General features: G+C 43.9%; 1 long non-coding RNA gene across 2 annotated transcripts; it reads right to left on the bottom strand.

Annotated features, from left to right (window-relative positions):
• Positions 1–4,476: 4,476 nt before the first annotated feature.
• Positions 4,477–7,776, bottom strand: LOC131880563 (uncharacterized). Of its 2 annotated transcripts, XR_009373280.1 has the most exons (3): positions 7,554–7,776; positions 7,228–7,486; positions 4,477–6,899 (listed from the first exon to the last, which is right to left on the bottom strand). It is a non-coding gene; the product is annotated as an uncharacterized LOC131880563 (long non-coding RNA). The 2 variants fall into 2 exon arrangements; XR_009373279.1 differs by lacking the exon at positions 4,477–6,899 and having other exon boundaries at positions 7,197–7,486.
• Between the last annotated feature and the right edge of the window lie 2,552 nt (positions 7,777–10,328).

Below are 10,328 nucleotides of genomic sequence, written 5' to 3'. Positions count from 1 at the left end.
CCTGTCCGTCACAAGACGGGCTTTTAGGCACGACTTGAGCTGGTGATGGAAGCGTTGGACCATACCGTTGGCTTGTGGGTGGTATGCCGTGGTGGTGTTGTGCGTTGTCCCAAGTAGACTCATCAACTCACTCCAAAGTGCAGAGGTAAATTGACGTCCAGGATCTGTCACAATAGATACAGGCACTCCGTACTGCTGGGCCCAGCCACTGAGCAGTGCATCAGCACACGTGGCAGCTTTGATATTGGCTGTGAGGTAAGCCTCAGCCCAACGGGAAAAGCGACCCACCGTGAGTAGATATCTACTGTATATCCTTGGCTGGCTGGTAGAGAGCCCACTAAGTCAACCTGCAAACTTAGCAGATGGCGGGTGGTCTGATATGGCCATGGCCGCCGGAATTACCGGTCGGGGACTCTGTGTTCTGAGGCGGGTTCTTTGAATCACGTCTAACTCATTTGACACATGAATTAGTTCACGACCACACTTTTGCTTTCTGCACATCCGTGCAGAGTTCACTGAAATCGCGGAGCATTTGGGCAACACGCTTGTTCTCGGACATGTTCGGGGCTGTCCTTGGGCCGAACGCAAAAACGAGGGGTTTATGATCAGTCTGGATGTGGAACAGGTGGCCTTGAATTCCTGCAATCAGATGCTCAAATTTCTTGACGGTAAGATGAATTGCCAACAACTCCCAATCATATGTGGCATAGTGTTGCTCACGGTCGTCCAACTTTTGTCTGAAGAAACCAATGGGTTGCCATCCCCATCCTGTGTGTTGCTCAAGCACCGCCCCAACGGCTGTATTGGAGGCGTCCGTGACTAGCCGGGTACGAAGTGTGGAATCAGGGTAAGACACCGTGGCTTGGGCATCCAAAGTCTGTTTTAGGGCTGTAAAGGCCCTTTTCTGTACTGTAGTTAACTCTAATACCTGCTCCATATTTTTTTCGTCCCCTGACGCCTGGAAGCATGCTTCTTTAACAGGACATACAGGGGCTGGGCACTGTGAGCAAAACGGGGAGTAAAGCGCCTACAAAAATTGGCCAGACCCAAGAATTCCTGAAGGGAACAAGCGGTCTTCAGTTCAGGGAATGCTTTTATTGCTTCCACTTGCATATCAAGAGCACGTGCTCCCATGTTAGACAAATGGAAACCCTGGAAGTTCACGGTGGACTGGCCCAGAGTGGTTTTGGTTTTGTTAATGCGAAGTCCAAAGGAATGAAGTCTATCAAAGAGAGCTAGAAGGTGATGGTGATGTTCATCCTCTGATGTGCTGGCATCAAGAATATCACTAATTTAACAGTAAACTCTTGGGAGTGCCCTCAACACTTCGTCCATGAACGGTTGAAATGGTGGTGCTGCGTTTTTGAGTCCAAATGGCATTCTAAGGAATTCAAGTAGGACAAAAGGTGTGGCTATAGCGGTCAAGGGGATTGATTTCTCCGCCAGAAAAATCTGATGAGACGCTCGCACTAGATCAATCTTACTGAAAATTGTGGCGCCACTGAGGGAGAGACAGAACTCCTCCACATATGGTAACGGATAGCAATCATTTTCCGTAATGGCATTTAGCATTCAGAAATTGCTGCACGGACACCGGGAGCCGTCCGGTTTTGCCACCACTTGTAAAGGACTTGCCAATACGCTACTTAATGGGGGAATGATTCCTAGGTCATTCCTCAGCAACCGAGTGATTTTAGCTTGAGCAATGTCCAATTTTGTTCCAAATAGCCATTGTGCCGAGGACTTGAACAAACGCAAATCAGGACAGAGCTCCAAGGAGTGGACATAATTATGTTTGACTGCAGACATGTGTACAGGCGGTTCAAGTGTAGCAGTCAAATCAGGGTAGTTTTGCAGCAACCGGGCAAAGGGGTTCTGTATCTCTAACACCAAGTGCACAGCTGCAACACAACAAGCCAATCCCCTGAGCTCATGGAATTGAAGCGTGTCGAACAATTTATTTACAGCACAGTCTACATAAATGTGATGTTTGGCCAAAAAGTCAAACCCAAGCAGGGTATCTTCCACATCGGCCATAAAGAAATTGTGACGAAAAACACGCCCTAATCCAATGTCAAACTCAATCTCACGATAGTCATATGTGACTACAGAAGATCCTGAGGTTGTTTTGAATAGGTCGGAATGGGCAGTTTTTTTGCTGTCTTTGTTAGAGGCTGGAGCCATGCTCCATGTGGCACCGCTGTCCACCGCCACGGAGCGGCCAGAGGCGTGTCAAATACTTTAACACACTTAGAAGTATTATTGTAGAACGTGCGTGACAACTGGTTGTCCATGGGGATATGAAGCCAAGACAATTCAACATCTCAATGAGGCGGGTGCCCAACCAACATTTGCACAGCTGTTGACGGGCACCTTAGGCGTTTCCCGCGTTTGAGGACGAGGCTGAAAGGCACATCCAAGCCCATTGCACTTCTTAGCTTTGACACCCCACATGCGATGATACCAACGCAATTCACCCGGACGATGGGTGGGTTTACGCGAATATTTGTCTGGCTTTCCCTGCTGCTGGTGGTGATGCTGGTAAGCCGCCAGGACACCCTGGGAGGAGAAGGTGTTGTCCCTCCGAGATACCTCACAGGTTGAGCAAAGGAGATTCACAGCGCCAGCCAGGTGCCCAGCCTGAGCTCCAAGATTGCGAAGCCTGCTGGTGGTGATGCTGGTAAGCCGCCAGGACACCCTGGGAGGAGAAGGTGTTGTCCCTCCGAGATACCTCACAGGTTGAGCAAAGGAGATTCACAGCGCCAGCCAGGTGCCCAGCCTGAGCTCCAAGATTGCGAAGCCTGGCCACCTGTGTGTCGGCCAACAAGGCCAAATCGTCCATCAGCCCGGGCACCGTGGAGAGTCCAGGCTGGAGACCTTTTGGAGAAAGAGCTGTCTGAAGCCGACCGATTCGTCAGGATTGTCCTCTGGCCAGGCTTGGAGCATGATGTGAAGCACTTCAGACGGCCGCTGATCACCCAGGCGCATATCCATCACATCTTGAACTCGTTGGGGAACCAGTTTGGTTGTAGCGTGGAGCAAACTGGTACCAAATCCAACAAACTGCCACTGCTTCACCCTCACCAGCAACCTCCTCATCCCTGGCACACCCTCAGCCTTGATTTCTATGGGCCCCTCCCAGACAAGTCCATCCATGATTCTGGTGGTGAGGGACGACCTAACACGCTTTCTGATGGCAACTATATTGTCATCGGTAACCACAGAAGCCACGGTGGATATACCATCTCATTGGATTCCCGCAAGGGCACCAAACTGATGGGGGACCACAATTAACCTCAGACTTATTTGCCGCATTCTGCAAGAACCTTTAGATTGAACACGAGCTGACCCCGCCATACCATCCCCAAGCCAATCAAGCCAAGTGCATCATGAAGACCATCACCAAGGCATTTTCCTCAGTTGAGCTGCGTCCCCACATATGGCGGAGGGCACTTTGTCAAGCACTGCATGACTACCGCTCCACACCACACCCTGCCACAGGCTGCTCACCTGTAGCCCTCATGTTCCCACACTCCAGGGACAAGCTGGCCAACATCAATGGGGCATCCAGTGATGGCCTTGTGAAAGCAAGATAAAGGGAGTGGGATACCAGGACGTCAGCAGTAGAGCAGCAAAACAACTCTGGGAATTGATCAGACCTCACCATCCAAACAGGACAGAAAGTACTGCTAAAAAGGAAATACAGAACAAAGCTCTAAAGCAGATACATCCCAGAACCGGTCACCATCACCGACATCAAGGGCCCCATCCTCACTCTGCAGGATAGGAGGGACAACAACACCGTTGACACCGCCAGGATATCAAGGCATACTTCCCTCCCCTGAGTGCACAAGCTACAAGAGACGCCCATTGGGGCCTTCAAAACAGGGGAGCACCAATTGTGCAGGTGCCATCACCATCACCGAGTATTAAATTTATGTACATATGAACTAGATGTTGAGAAGAAGTAAAGCCTGGGGTTTACCCTTAAACTAAAAGACGCTGAGCCCTTTCATTATGACATTTCACAAGTGGTCGGTCGTCTGACATCCAGGGTCTAGAAATCTATGGCTCGGCTAATGTGGTTGATAAGCTGACGGATGGGTCTACTACCATCTCTAAGTAATCGCGTCGGATCCATTAGCACTAGGCCCAAGTTTTCTTATCCTAGAGGACAACTCAGTTTGTAGCCTTCCATCTCCTTATCTTCGGCAGCCATTCAAAGTTCCAAATTCGCCTTTGTTTGACATGCCCGGTGTCTTCCAATGGGTGACAAGAGTTTGGGGTTGGCTACTGCTGCAACTATACACCGGAAGCTTGCGTCAAAAGCTATATTTATGAAGTGTTTTCACGAGCTGTCAATAGATATGACCAGAACGAATGCAAATACGCAAACACTCATTGGCCTCAGAAACTTTTAAAATGATCCTTCTCATCCGCGCCTTTACAGGAAATTAAATGTTGTGTCCCATGAATATCAAATTTATTTTACACGAAAAGCAACATATTAAAGTTACCTATTGTTGCCTTTCTGATCAATTGCTTATGATTATGAACCTTGGTCATCACTAGACTGCCGCAAAAAGTGTTGTTCTTATGTTGAGCCGAATTCTGAGGGGGTGGCACAAACCAATTTTCTTCCCAATCTCTCGGTTGAGCTCTTTCGCAAAACCGAACCGCCAAATTTCTGCGATTTCTGCTCGACGTGGAAACAACACATTTTGTTGGTGTCTTCTTGTTCTTCTTCTTCTTCACTCCTTCTCTATCTACGTTGTTGTTGCAACACAGGTTTCCGTTTAGCCAATCCATCTCCACATTTCTTCTTTTGGCGAAATGTGCGATATTCTTAGGCTTGATACCGATCTCGTCCAATCCTGAATCAGTTCACGATGCCAATGATAATAGGGCAATAACTTCGTTAATCCGTCGACATTGCTGATTTGGAAAACCCTAAGTTATTCTTCCCCAGGCAACATCAAGATGCCAATTTAGAAGCAACGATAATACGAGTATCTCATTTTTGCAAAGTCATTGGCTCATTTTCATCACAATTAAGTCAATCAAAATAGAGAGATATGAGTCAGTTGATGTTGTCTATCTTGATTTCACCAAGGCCTATGATAAAGTAGATCATGACCTTTTGTTGAATAGACTTTATGACATCGGGATCCAAGGCAATGTTCTCAATTGGGTAAGAAGCTTCATTCATGATAGGAAGCAATTGGTTAAGGTTGAGGGATCCCTTAGTGACATACATGATGTCAAGTCAGGTGTTCCCCAGGGTTCCATCTTAGGGGCCCCTCCTTTTTATAATATTCGTTGCCCCACTTCAAAAGCTTAGTATTACTGCCAGTCTTTCTTCTTATGCTGACGATACAAAGGTAGTTTCTGGTAGGAATGGCCAAGCTTCCATTAGCCTTGCGAAGGACCTAGAAAGAATCTACTCTTGGGTTACGGAGAGTAATATGGCCCTGAACGGAGTGAAATTTGGCTCAATGACCTTCTGGTCAACTCCTTTGAATACTCCACTCATACACAATGACACAATGGAGGGAAAGATATCGAGCAGGTCTCATCTATGAAAGAACAAGGTGCAGTCCTCCAAAATAATGGAAAGTTCGATGAGCATATCCATTTGAAGGTGGGTGAAGCTTTCCAAATGTGTGGTTGGATATATCCCACGTATAAGTCCAGAGATAGCATCACGATGCTAACTCTGTACAAATCGATTGTTCAGACTAGCTGGGTCTGCCAAGTCAAACTCGTTGGTAGAGCAAATATTATATATAGAATGACAGGTAATAGATATGCGAATTAGAACCTTTCATTTTAATACTGTACTGAGGGTTACATTCCCCGTAGTGATTAGAAAAGCCCGTGAAAAAACAAATAAAAAAATAAATAAAAATGAAAATTCAGGAATTAAAACTGCACCAAATATTTTCCAAGATTTCAATAATTTAAGAGAATCAATAAACAATCCGAAAACAGGAACCAAAATTCAACAAGTCATTTTCCTGCAATCTGTAAGTAAATTACTACATTGATTATAATGTAATGGCAAATGGACATTATTAAGGATGTGCAAACGATACAAATATTTTTTTTTGCATAATTGATAAATTTTCAGTTGCTTTGCACGCAATTTTGGAGCAAGTTTGAATTGAAATTCATTGTATGGCCCTTTTCAAGCCAAAAAAATGGTCTTCAAGTCATGTCAAATGGCACAACACTCTCTTACTCTTTTAGAAAACCAAAACAAACCATCACAAACAAAGGTTTTGGTGTAAAAGTGAAAAAAATAATCTCTTTGAAATAGCAATCACACCGAGTGGTCCCAACATTCAGTCACAAACATCTTTCTCCTTTAATAAGATACCTTAAATCGCTTGCCCCATGGAGCTCATCAAAAGTTGGGTGGGCCACAAGTAAAATAAGACTCTCGATTGCAAGCTATGCTCTTTTGCTAGGCCTGTGTCCTGGCCATTAGTATTTTGCCCCCATTGTCATTTGAAATTGCGAGGAATATTAAGGCCCATTTTCCAATCGCCCAAAAAGTGTGGTGTGAACAAAAAGTATTATTTGAAGTAAAAGTGAAGCTGTTGGTTAAAAGACCCAATGTAATTGATGGATCCAGATGTCTCTCCTAGTTGCTAGAACGCACTTTCTCCTCGCTGTTGTCAAAGAAATAAACAGAAATAAATCTTGCCTTGTCTTTCATACTTCCCAAATTCCAGTTTGGTTTTCGGAGAACCCGCTCTACTGCCTTCGGAACTCCTCTCCTGTTTAAAGTTGTACGCTCAAAGATCAGCAATAAGAGGAGAGTGACCAGATGCTTTGTCGATTGCTCCAAATCATTCGAGAGGGTGGGCCAAACGTGGTTAATCCTCCAACTCCAACTGTAGGAAAGTATCACGTTCAATCTGTGTAATGCTGGCCTACATCTATGTGGGACTCTATGCTTTATTCCCTTGGCTTAAGACCAAGCCCTCCTATCTTTCCTCCTTGTAACCTATTGGACCACATAGGAAGGGAGAAATTTTATCGCCATGCCCTTCAAAGATTGGAACAATCAGGAGGTAACTTCAAGTAAAACAGAAACTGGCCCTGCTTCAAGATGCAACCCATGAAGTGACAAAACTCTGTGAACTCGCAACTATACGCAGGGTGTCACATCAAAAATTGAAAAGGAGATATACTTTGGAAACATTTAGTTTGTCCTCTTACAATCAATTACAAGGTTGACCATCACAACATTTTGGACCCGCAATTCTTCCCATGTCCGATGCTGGCGCAAGTACTGCTTGATCCGTTTTTAAGTAACATTTTCTTCGATTAATTGGATTTGGAAAGCTTTCTGTAATGTAGCAAAAGAGTCCGCAAAGTGGGTTAGCTTGACAGAAGCTCTGGCACTCCATTTCGTCGCCCACATCACTATGAGAGGTGACGGTGTGCCCAGGACACCCTACATCAACATGAAAGCATGCTAGAAAAAGATGTTCAGAAAATCAACGTAACAGTAATGTTTAGAGCTTGGACCATATGAACCTCACCGGTGAAATTTACCAGAGTTCCTTCTAATCTGTGGTAGCCAGGTGCAACTGTCGTTCCCCGAATTATCGTACTCGAACTCTTCGGTGGTGGAAAGGCACACAAAAGGATTATGATGATCAATTTAGGTTGTCTCATGTTTGACAGCACTATATGAACTGCAGAAATGAAGTGGACATACAATTGAAAGCCTTTGTCCTCTAAGCATTCGAACTGATTTCTTCACTGTAATTGCAGTTATTTGGGGGGCTACTTGATTCATTTTCTCTTACCTTGTTCGAGATTGGAACAAGTTTGCAATCAGCTCACAAAAGGACCATAAATAACAATAACGTTAGTTGCAACTCTCGGCCATGTCAATTTATAAAATATATAAAAGTGCGTGTTTAAATATCATGCACAGGAATCAATAAAAGAATAGAAGAATGAAATGGTCAGAATGATAAAGTAATTGACTAGAATGTGATATTACAAAAGGGAATGTTTTCCCTAATATGACTTCACTAAAGAATTGGGTAAAAAACAAAATTAGTCTCCCTTGGAAAATGATGAGTTTTTCGAAGCCGCCGACCTCCAATTGACCCTAAAATCTGGGTTGGGAAAAACTTCAGTCAAAGCTCATTCTGAGGCCTTCCTAATTGCAATTGAAAATGTAATTCCATGTAGACGGGGCGCAAAGGATGCAAAGATACAGACAAGTTTAGTCTTGCAGTTTTGGAGCTTATCATCCTTTTTACCTTTTTAACCCCGCCCTGCACCCATTCCTAACCTGTTTTACTTTCTCCCTCTCTCATTTCCCTCCTCTTCCCTTAAATATCAAATCCACCAGCATTCCTCTAAACGCACTTTTCCCATTCATTCCTTGTCCCACCCCAATTCGCAAAATACGTTCCTATTCAAATGTAACTACCCCATCCATTTCCCAAATCCAACCTTCCCCATTAGCTCATGTTTTGCCTCAAGTAAAACATATCTTTGTTGATTAGCAAGAGTGTTTTATGGCTAGAGAGGATGGTCCAAGATCTTGTGAAATTGGTTGGTCCGTCCATGGATTTCTAGAAGTCTTTTTTTTAGATGTCCGTGGTCCGTCAAAAGAATGGCCTTAAAGGGGCTAAATTCAGTGGGATGTACGGTCGAAGCTAGATGGTTGAGGTCGGTGGTCACGAATGGATCTTTTTTTTTTTGGTGCGGACTTCCTTACCGCTACCGGGATTGAAATCCCAGCAGTTCAAGACGAGAAGATTATTTATTATCCTTGACTTTTATTTATATATATTATTTGATCGACCAACGAATTGGAGTTGGCTGATCTGGCTAATCCTTGAGTATAAGGTTGATCCGGAATTTTAGTCAAAAACTTGTCCAAGTCTGACTTAAATCTTGCTACTGGATCAACGCCTAATAAGCCCACGAATATTTGAGGGCAGCAAATTGAACAATGAAGGGCCCGAGAAAGAAGAGAGTTGGACTTCATTGTTTTAATTAGCCTGGATTCTCGAGGGCTTGAAGGTGCTCTCAAAACGCACATTAAGCCTCTACGGTCACTACAATTGACCCTAAATCCTGGGTTGGGACAAAGCCATGAATGCTTTTGAAAACGTACAATATCAGAAATACCTTTCGTACCTTCTCTGAGTACTGTACAATCCCAACCTTTCTAACCTCTCCCAATACGAGAGCTCTCTCATATCTTCAATTTCTAGTAAAACATCTTTGGACCTGCTCGAGCTTTTGCAAACCTGCTGAGCTATATTGGAGCCCAAATGGGAGAGGCATATTCAAGATGCGGCTGAACAATCGACTTGTACACAGTTAGCATCGTGACACTATCTCTGGACTTAAACGTGCGATGTATCCAACCACATGTTTGAAAAGCCTTACCAACTTTCAACTGGATATGCTCATCGAACTTTCCATTATCTTGGAGGACTACACCTAAATCCTTCATGGACGAGACCTGCTCAATGTCCTTACCTTCATCATCTAATAGTGGTGTGTCTAATGGCGTTAGGTCATTGAACGGAATTTCATTCCATTCAAGGCCAAGTTACTCGCAGCAACCCAGGAATAAATTTGGTCTAGGTCCTTTGCCAGACAACCGGAATCCTGACCATTCCTACCAACTACCAATTTTGTATCATCAGCATAAGAAGAGATACTGACATTACTACTACCAAGCTTCTGAAGCGGAGGAATGAAGATAATGAAAAGGAGAGGACCCAAAATGGAGCCCTGAGGGACACCCGACTTGACATCATGTATGTCACTAAGGGATCTCTATTCCATGGATTCAGAACGTTGATCTCTTTGCCACTGAAATCTCAATTATAGATATTTGGATCTCATGATTATTAAATCAGTGGAAGGAAACTTGTGCACTGAACCAATACTAGTCAAACTCACTGTGATACCACACTCTAGTCAACTATTTTATCAGTCTTGACCATTTTATTCTTTTATTAATCGATTTTGTATATGATATTTATACATACAGTTTTATACATTTTACAATCTGACATGACCAAGAGTCGCAATAAAGTTAAAGAAAGAACAATTAAGGAATTGAGTATATTATAATCGCAGAGCTTTTTGTGAGTAGCGTACCTTCCTCTTGCGTTCTGCGCTTGATTCTTACCAATAAATTAAGAAATCACATTGTTTCCAACTGCAAAGAATTGATTAGATCCGAAACGACAAAAGCGTCTTGCTACCTCAAAAAACAAATACGGCAAAAGATTTTTTTAAAAAAGTCTGATACCGACCAATCGTTTCACGTC

The sequence above is a fragment of the Tigriopus californicus genome, chromosome 5 (assembly GCF_007210705.1).
Source record: "Tigriopus californicus strain San Diego chromosome 5, Tcal_SD_v2.1, whole genome shotgun sequence".
In the NCBI taxonomy this organism is placed as follows: Eukaryota; Metazoa; Arthropoda; class Copepoda; order Harpacticoida; family Harpacticidae; genus Tigriopus; species Tigriopus californicus.
Note: the sequence above shows the minus strand (reverse complement) of the source record. Positions and strands in the feature narration are given on the sequence as shown.